The following is a 10,605-nucleotide window of genomic DNA, read 5'->3' as shown; positions in this document are numbered from 1 at the left end:
ATATTTACAAAAAATTGTAGATCACTTTTATTTCAGCAGTTGATCTCTTGGCCACAAGCGCCTCCGTCTTCTATCGGGATTTCCAGGAATGGAAGAGTTCTTGGATTAATGGATTCTAGAGGGGGGAGTGCAGTTTTTTAAACCAGGATGTGATAAGTTCGCGTACAAAAGGAACATGGAGTTGTTTGTGGATGGTCTGGTTATAAGTGTAAAATGGAGCATAGGTGAAGCTGGATTGGAGTACTGGTAGTCGGTGATAATTTGAGCGATTGGTAGAGTCCCACATTTCTACTACGGAAGTCTATAAATTAAAGTGAAGGTTATAAAACTTTACATATTTGAGAGAGTCTAAAAAATGCTAAAAATTCTAAAAAAAAGAACCCATTGAGTGAAGAGGTTGAGGAATTCTCTTCAATCTCGGAATTCAAAGAACACATTAAGCCCTTTTTAAGTACGCCAGAGATCTCTAATCATTAAAATTAATCTGTTCACCTGCCCTTCCAAAATTAACCTTAACTACAAATGTATGTAAATCACATAATAAACATCAAAAAACGAAAAAATTACTACAAAACTTTTTTTTTGCAAAAAAAGGTACATGATTTATCCTAAACAAATAAATAACAAACATTAATTTTTCTTCACTTCTTCTTCGGTTGCCCTGGCCATTTCTGGCGGATAGCAGACACCACCTTTAATATCGTGGGTTGGCCTACATGATATTTGAGCTAGAAACTCTACTAAGGTTCTAGTTGGTCGACCAGACATGCCAGCCCTTAAGTAAGGAGTGTCAGAATGTTCTAACATTACTCCGTAAGTGTCCATGTGAATCCATTTGTAGTGATATATGAAATGTCTAAGGAAAGCGGCCACGGCACATGAAAATCCATTTCTTCCCACAGGTGCATTCGTTAAATCACATGACACATGTTCTGGTTTAATCTGTTGATCGTATATTCTCCACAAAGGTAACCTCCACACGCGATCACCTGTGTGAATTGATGCATTCTTCATGGAAGTCCATAAATGAGAACAATTCGTGAACACACCAGTTGCAGATTGGGCTAATATATGCTGCATATCTTTAGTTAAAGTTCCGACATCAAGAATGAATTTGGGATCATATTTTGTTGAGTAACTCAGAGCATCTGCCAAAACTAGCATACCTTCGTGGTCAGTATTGTCAATTAATACGGTTATGCCGTTCATGGCTTTGATAATGTCGCCAGGTTTAGCAGCTGTTGCGCCTGGCATGTTTTCACAAAGTGGTATTAAGCCTCTGACGTTCATTGGCAATTTCATAGAAGTAATAGCCCTCATTGTAGCTACTACACACGCAGCGCCTGCCATGTCTCCTCTCATGTAAGCCATAGAATCTTTGTTTTTGAGGCAGAGACCACCGGCATCAAAGGTCACACCCTTTCCAATGAGTACGATAGGTTTTTCACATGGATCGCAACCATTATATAATAATTCCAAAAAGATTGGATCTTCTCCAGAACCTCTTGAAGCGGCTAAAAATCCGTTCATTCCATTTTCTTTAGCCCACTCCCTAACTTTAACATGAATGCTTACACCAGTTTTGGATAAGGCTTCTACAGCACTTATAGCAAAATTAGTTGGCGTCATTAAATTACTGGGAGTTTCAGTGAGATGCCTGGCTAAATTCTGTGCCGAAGCTTTTTCTAGGCCAATGTGCCAGCCAATCCAATCAGCGTCATCGTACAAACCAATATATGGTATGCGCACTTTTGAGGATTTACTCTTAAGGTCTTGGTACACCCACAATGAAAGAACCGCACCTTCTGCGGCAGCTTCAGTGTTACCAAAACTCTCTAAATAGATTCTTGTGACGTTCAAGTCTTGCACAGAGCGTGCCGCACTCCCGACTGCCACTCTGACAGCTTCTTTTAACTCATCTCTTTGTTCAGTCTTATTGTAGCCGTAACTTGGATTGCCCAAACCAGCAACAGCCACAATTGGAAAAGATGGTTCTAAATTGTAAAACACTCTTACCTCACCAAGTTTCGGGACTGATCCAGCTGCATGAAGGTTTTCTGAAAGCTTTTCACAAGTGAGTTTGTCATATTGCAGAGCAGTTCTTGTAAATATTAACGACTTTATATCGTCCAACACGGGTGGCGAATAAACTCCAAGTAGTAATGCTTTCCCATCTGTGGTATCTCCAGAACACGAAATATCAGGTCTGGTGTAAATTGGCCAATTTGTTTTAAATTTTAATGTATCGTTCGCTATTGGTCTTGTTGTCATATGACGCTTTAAAATTTGTATAACTTGTAGATTTTGCAGCTTCATTTTGTAATTTTTTTTGGACAAATTTTGATGTTGTTCTGACAAATGCTATTCACCAACTAGGTTGCTAAGATTCATATAAAAGACACATTTTAATTAATAATAGAGATTGTTGCTATGCGATTTTAATTTTGGTTTTAAATCTAAGTTTTTAAAATTCCCAAGTAACACATGTTCCTTGCCAAAATAAGCTCGTATATTATATTAATATTCCTGTACTGAAACCATTCTTAATACTGAATTGAAATGATTGTTGCAATCTAAACTGGAGAGAATATACAATTGAATTGTAAGACTAAAAAAGTGTTGTTCATGTTTTGTCGAAACCTAATAGTGCTTCAAAGTGATAAATTTAAAGTTATCTAATTTTGTGAATGTTTATTAAAATTTAAATTCAACAATAAATGTAAAAAATATTTTCTAGTTTTCTTAATTTACCTTTATGTTCGCTACTCGAGCTTCTGTTTAAGAAGCGGAAAAAGAATGTAATTGAAGCAATTGTTTGCCAGCCGCCAGATAGTGAGGTAAATACTTGATACTTCTTGATATTGGGAATTTTTAATGAAATGGAGTTTAATCAATTTAAGTGACCAATGCATTTAGTTTAATGCAGATTATTCCATTTCTGTGTCGCATTTCTGTCTATTGTTGACAATTCGGTATTTCAAGAGGATTCCTCTAATAAATTCCTTTTGATCCAGTTTTAGTACATCTTTTGCATTAAAATTTCTTCAAGGAAGGGATCGTTACACATTATTTCTTTTATTGGAAGCTAAGTCTCCTTTCGAGGCAGTTAAGAATTTGGTAAATCTTAAGAATAGCTCCCCGGAGGTGTGGCCTAATTCGAAGTGATTCTGATTCGCTGTTACTATAGAACCCGCCATATTCAAATATAAATATAAAACTATTTCTTTATTTTATATTTACATTTAAATCTAGCGAGTTATACGGTAACAGCGAATCAGAATCACTTCGAATTATTTATTTAGGATTGATATTTCTATTTAAACACCCCCTGATTTATTTATTTCTTAATGGGGGGCTTCACCCCCACAACCCCTGGTTTTTTTCTTAATGGGGGGCTTCGCCCCCATACCCCTTCCTAGCCTACCTAATCACCCTCAATTTTTTAATTTGTGTCACAAGATTCATTACAATAATTACACAGAACAACACAAAAGAAACTTACCTTATTCTGTGGAGTCCTTTGCCTGAGGAGGGTATACTTGTGGAACTCCCTCCAGAAAATCGAACAAAATTTTATAACATTCATTACTCCATCCTCACTCACACTGCAATCATGCTTTAATTTTAAAAAAAAAAACTGCAAATTTAAAACGCTCATACTCATAAAGTTACAAAAAAAAGGCACCTCAGGTCACAAACACGGCACTCGCGGGAACTATTAATACATTAAACAGGAAGCAGTTACTATGCAGTAAGTGTACTGCGCATGCACGCGAAACATAAGAGTTACGAAATTCGCACAATCCGAAACAGTTAATTGGCGGGAAGTAGTTTAAAATCTCACCGGTAGGTGCACTGTACTTCACACCCCCTAAAAATAAACAGGCCACGCCTCCGGGGCGCTATTCTATAGATTAGCCAAGAATTTTTTTTTCCTAATCTATTTCAGTAAATATTTTGAGGAAATCATGAGGCCACTTTCTTTTAGCACGTCTTGTTGGGTTGTCAGAAAGAGTTTGAGAAAAAAAGGCTTTGAGCTGGGTGATTGGCATGAGATTGCAGGTTGAAATGGTGTTAACTACATTGATTTTAGCGTTTTGGGCGATAAAAGAAATGTTAAGATCTGTATGTATAGTCCAGTAAGAGACGTATAGAAAGGAACGTTTAGTGGATCGAAGTATCTTAGACTGTAAAGAATGAATTCTCTCGAAATTGATGCGTTTGGTTGAACCATAAGTGGAATTAAAATTCTCCATTGCTATTATGTCAGTAGCACTTAATTTAAGAAATAAAATGTAACTTTATCTAGGAATGTATCGAATTAAGTCATTCAAAATTTATCTCTGAATACTTTCAATTCTAAATATGTTGATAGCTTTGATTTATAAAAAGACCAGTCTATAGCCGAAGAAAGTATGATGATTTCTGCAATGATTGTTTGGTACCAAAATGGATCGTTGAGCAAATGAAATCATAAATGATGTTTAGTTTGAATGTCTATTGTTTTTGTATACTATTTATATATCTTTAGAGAAATATTACGTTATGGTGTCCGCCAATATGTTGATTAGATTTTCCTTTAGTTTATATTTATGGTTTTGTTCCTTTGGTATGGATATAAGAAGATCACATCTGTATAATTTTATTTAGGAGAAACGATTGCGTGGCATTCGCTGACTACAATTTACTTCATTCATTTCGTAATTAACAGGTATTATTTTCTTCAAAACACCGAATTCGTGAATATATTTATTTCTTGGAAACACTATCCAGCTTGTGAAACTACGACCAAAGGCACTTTTAAAGGAAATCAACTCTCATTTCTGCTCCGAACCTCCATTCCTGCTGTAACGGAATTAATTATAGCAATGTTTCAAAGATATATCGTAAAAAATAAGTTAATAAACGAGGTTTAGAGAAAATTGTGAAAATTCACGAAATTATCTCAGAAAAAGGAAAATTCACTTAGTAAAATGGTATTTCCAGTTTGGAATTTTCTCTAATAGTTTTAGCAACATGCTTAAAAGCTCCTTAACTATACGTAAGGCTTAAAACTGTACTTTAGAACAGCGTTTCCCAACCGGTGGTACGCGAGTTGCAGGTTGGTGGTACGCAAAAAAAATCAATGATGGCGGACATAAAAAGTTGAAAATTAAATCATAAAAATATCATAGAAAGGTATTTTCCTATAATATATAAAAATTATTTTAATTAATAATATTATACAGTAAAGTTGTTAATATGTACAGTACTAAGGTTAGTCTGTCTCAAGATATACAAGAAAATATAATACCATATTTAACACATTAAAATTGTCTTTAATGGGGTATTTTCCAAAACCCGAAAACACAAATGATAATTGGATTTCAAACCTATTCTATAAAGAAAATTTAGGAAAAGCTACATCATTATCGATAAAAGATAAAGAAAATTTAATAGAATTATCATGTGACATAACTTAAATGATAACTATGTAAAAATCTGCTTAAAGAGACTGATTGTAATGAGTAAGCTCTGTCCAAGCAACATTAAATTTAATTGGTTCTTAGCCTGCTAAGCTACCTGTAGTTGAATGCTTAAAAGATATTAATTTAGTAGATTTGGGCACAAATATAAAAATCCTAAAGAAGAACTTTATAAATTAATTAATAATCTTGAAGAGAATAATAAGTACGCAATTTTTAATTACTTAAAAAAAGTGTTCAAACTAAGATCTTGCAGTTTATAAAGTGAACATGAACTTGAACTCCTTTGTAACAGATACATTGTATCTCTACACCAATAAAGACAATAATAATAAAATAACACATTCGGAATAACAAATTTCACGAAATACAATCATTTTTACGAAGTGGTATAATTTAGCATGATGTACTACCAAGTGGTACGGGAGCCAGAAAAGGTTGGGATACGCTGCTTTAGAGGAAAGCAAAAGTAAAGAAAGCTAATTTAGAAATAAGTTTCTGTTAAGTCCACTGGTGATCCCAAGTCGAAACATTAAATTTCAGCTTTGTTCGATAGAAAAAAGGAAGGAACCCTCCAATATTTCAGGAGAAAAATGTGACGAAAATTGTACATAATCGCAATACGTTTACATGCGCTAGAATTAGATCTGTTATACAGCTCAGAGGTTGCTCGGTAGATTAGCAAACCGGCTTTAAATTCAGTTGCTCTACCTTCCTAGGATATTGATTTAGTTGGGTTATCTTCATCAACATCATTTTATTATGGGCAACAAATATGACAGCTAAAAAGAATAAAGTAAGCTCATTTGTAGAGATAAATTGGAACTAACAGGTGTTTTTACGCGGAGAAAAACAAAGTTTGTATAAAATCATGTAATCCTTTTTGGTGGGACTTTCAAAACGTGAAGAAATAACAAAGTAGTACTTCCAGATGTCTTTTTTTCTGCCAGCCTCAGGACCATTATACTGAATAAACCATTCAGATGTGTAAGTAGTTTTAGATATAGTCTTTATCTAATAGTAAGTCATTATTAGAGTAATTATTAAATAATTGAAGGTGTGAATTTCCCAAACGCCTGTTAGGTACTCAATATGTCCCTAGCTTATTGGCTTAATGTTACCGCTGCGGCATATTTATAATTTTGTGGTTTGTTGGTGCTCAAAAAACTCATTTCTGGTTAAGTATGGGTACTCCCCGGGCGATTGTCTCCAGAAATTTGGGAACTTCTTTACTTAGTGAACGTAACATAATATTTAATAGAAAGTCACTGACACCAGATCTATTATTTTAAAATTCATTTTTGAAGTGAATCTCAAGCATTCATTACACTTTTCTACAGAAAGTCTTGCTAAGTCCTTCAAGTGAGGTCATAATATCTGTGTACGTCACATGTTACATAGTGATTATAACTTTTTATCTTTTATTTTTGTCATAAATATATCATAGAGAAGATAGAAAAGGTTAAAAAAGCAATAATAATAATAATAATAATAAAAAAAAACAATGCCCTAAGGTGATTGCCTATGTTCTGCTGCGTCGGCGTTTGCTCTATCTGAGTGTCCGTGGCACTAGGTGGGGCCGAGACAATAGAGGCCTAGCACGGGGACACACTATCATTAGCTAGGCTTAGACAATGGCCACGGACAACAACGGAAATCGAGACCTGCGGAGGTGTTTCTCATTCATGGAGAACAAACAATGAAAAGACTTAGAATGGGAGGGGCTGTCGGAAAGAAAGACAGATCTTCAGTGGCCGCTGCTTCATTAGCTGCTCTTTTATTTCATTTCCAGTGTCTCCCAATCCGCGGTAAATGGAACTATTATTTCGCGCCGATTTTTTTTAATTTTAGTTTTCCAAAAATAAAGTTTTTTGACGCCTTTCACCTCCATCTCTCTCCTTAAAAAAAGACTGGTAAAGATAAAGACTTGGTATCCGTTTAATATGTTATAAAACGAGAAGTCGTGGTAAGTTCAAATTTGAAATTCCTCAAAATAATGATCCCAGTTTCATTTTACGAGACGGTATTAAAAGTTTTTACAATGTTTACAATGGCTCAAGCGATTTTTTTTTTTTTTTTTAACTTTTGGTACGATCTAAGTAGTGCTGCACGAGAATCGAGACAAATCTCGGTCTCGTCTCGCTTTTTCAAATATTAATTTTTAGCTACAAAATTATAAAATTGTGTTCTTTATTAACAAATAATCGTTACGGGTATCGAATTAATTATTAAAAGATACGACTTTATTATATATGTTCAATATTACTACATCTATTCGAATTACATAAGTAAAGTAAGCAAAGTAAAGTAACCGCCTATTTTTTCAGGCGGGCTTTACGTCCAACTACCAGTTTAGGTGTCGCGGACGGAGGCGACTAGCAAACATAGTTACTGTAAATTTCTTTTATTAACCATTAAATAAAATCCAAGGCCTAAGACCGGGAATCGAACCCAGTACCACAATACATATTAGCTTCGCAAGTCCCGCCTCTAACCGCTCGGCTCCCGTGGCGCCCCCTTCAAATTTCCTAATTTTTTCATAAATTCACTAAATTTCACTATTCATATCATTCATTCATTCAATTTCATAAATTTCACTATTAATAATCTAATACTTTAAACTTAGATATTATTTGACTTATAATTTAGAATTTTAGAATTAGTGAATTTGAAAAAAAGACTATCTATGCATCTAAAAAATATTGCCACAAATTTTCGTTTTTAAGATACTCTTTGCTCAAGCATTGATACATAAAAGAGCTTTTACTGAATCAGAAGTTAGATAAGATCTTCTATTGGTCATTATCATCGCAGCTTGCGAAAATAATCTTTCCGATGGCACTGAAGTTGCACAGATACTAAAAATATCTTTCGCCATTCTAGACAAATTTTTGAAGGAATTCTCAAGTGTTTTCCACCATTCTAAAATGTCAACGTCTACTGGTGCTTGGTCTAATTTGGTGTAATTAATTATTTCTGTCTTCCATGCTTCGGTGATATTTGCTGATTTTTGAGCAAAAATATTGTTGTAGACGTCGTCGTCGTCAAAAGGTGAATCATTAGATTCTTTATCTTCACCAACAGCCATAACTAATGGAGCGGGAAGTTTGTTGGGAGGTGTATATTTTATTTCACGAATAGACTTGTTATAGGAGACAGATATGTTATTTGGGTCTTTCATTTGGCGCGTTTTTAACATTTTTTTGAAATTATATAAAGATATATAACAGTAATAGGAACATGTGATGCATTGAAGTGTAAGTACCTAGTTGTCTTATTTACACACATTTTTTTTCTTTATATCAATACCATTATATAAATTAAAATAATTATTAGAAAATAATAACATTTTTTGAAAAGATTATTAATAGCAAACCATTTTTAATACTTAAACAAAAATTCAAAAAACCAAAATATCTCGACGAGTCCGAGACCGAGACCGAGATTTGAGCGACCGAGACCGTGCAGCACTAGATCTAAGAGGTCTGCCTCCTAATATTAGTGGTAACTTAGAGATCTACAGTCTCTTCTAATTCTCCTTCTTTACAGCTCTTTAGAACCGAATAGTTTTTCTGGCCATCTTTGCAGATATTTCCGTTAAAGACAATACTCTGTGGACTGGCCGGTGATCTAACTTTACTAAACTCTTGTTCGGATAAGAGATAGTTAGAGAGTCTTTCCAGGGTCCTGCAGAATTATCTTGCTGTACTATTCCAGCCTTATTCTTCTAGTAAAGTCTATTTCTATGGGAGCCACTTTTCATAGAATGTTGTTTTTCTAAGTTGCAGCCAAAAAGTTAGAGGGGGTGCAGTCCATTGCAAACTTGCCGCCTTTTCTGTTGCACTGCATGCCTTTATGTCCAGTCCTTTCTATTAGAATTGAATAATACTATATTCAATTTTAGTTCTAAAGACATATTAGCTAAAACTTCCACCCACTACATCATTAATAAAACTGAGTTTAAATTTTCTAGGTAATAATCTTGTATATAAATATATAACCAACCACTTTCAACATTCATACATTTTGTTGGTAATTAACGTCCACATTATTAAACTTGTAATAGAGCCGCTCATTGTGATTCTCAGATTAAATTAGAAATAAAAGTTTATCTGAAAGTATTCAATAGATTAATCAACCTATAACATGAGGAGAAACCAGGCAGAAGAATGTCGCGCACATGATAATGGTCTGCAGAATAGACATGTGCATAATGCAAGCTCGCTGTAGATAAATGCAGATAACATGCATGCAATGACAATATACAAGACTAGTATAATACTAGCAAGAATATATATATATATCTACATAGGATATATGTCAAGGTGTTAATGTTGAGGATGGAGAGCCGTCATCAGGCGATGTTACCACTTGTACAATGTTTAGCCTAACACAAGTTAGAAACACCATTCTTTGTTAATGATTTATATTTTGATGCTACAGTACCAGGTTATGTTAAGTGTAGCTTTTTAATTTTGTTTACATAAATATGTATCGTCAGTTTTTATATGCAGCCTTTGTTTTAAACCTTTTTTGGTGGCTGAGCGTGTGCTCTTCGTCATTATGATACCTGACTGGAAATTAGGCTACTGTACTCAATTTTTGATATTAATTAGGTTAAATTTGTAAACGATAGTTACCATGTAAAATTCATTGCGACTTGAAAGATTTGTAATGGCCCCCTCCACTAAAAACTAGAGTAAATGGAATCTGTAACATGCACTTACACGTAAGTGGGTGACTGAAATACAATATAAAATGTTTAGGCTTTGCAAACATATGTTGTAAGTTAGAGATCCCATTAGAAAAAAAAAAAAAATATATATATATATATAATAATAATTGTGACCATTTTTATGGTGCAATAAAATACAAATATGTTAGGAATGGATAAAAGTCGTAGAACTCTCAACATTAATGTGCTTTTAAAAATTCATCCCCAGCTTTCTGGCATAGAGGAATAAGTTTAGGATACAATCTTATTAACAGAAAATAAGTTTTTAGTTGCTAAAAAAATTGTTAAAATTTCAAAATATAGTGTTAATAAATATGGTATAAAATTCGGAATTATAAATATAAATTTCAATTTAAATGTATAAGTTAGTAAAATATTTTAGACACTCCTGCTCAGTAAAAAGCT

The 10,605-nt window shown here is 33.9% G+C and overlaps 1 pseudogene; it reads right to left on the bottom strand.

The window, feature by feature from the left end:
* Nucleotides 1-630: 630 nt before the first annotated feature.
* On the bottom strand, nt 631-2,271 carry LOC141446645 (cytosol aminopeptidase pseudogene; annotated as a pseudogene).
* Nucleotides 2,272-10,605: the final 8,334 nt, after the last annotated feature.

The sequence above is a fragment of the Rhodnius prolixus genome, unplaced genomic scaffold (assembly GCF_049639745.1).
Source record: "Rhodnius prolixus isolate KJV_2025 unplaced genomic scaffold, Rpr scaffold_1, whole genome shotgun sequence".
Lineage (NCBI taxonomy): Eukaryota > Metazoa > Arthropoda > Insecta > Hemiptera > Reduviidae > Rhodnius > Rhodnius prolixus.
Note: the sequence above shows the minus strand (reverse complement) of the source record. Positions and strands in the feature narration are given on the sequence as shown.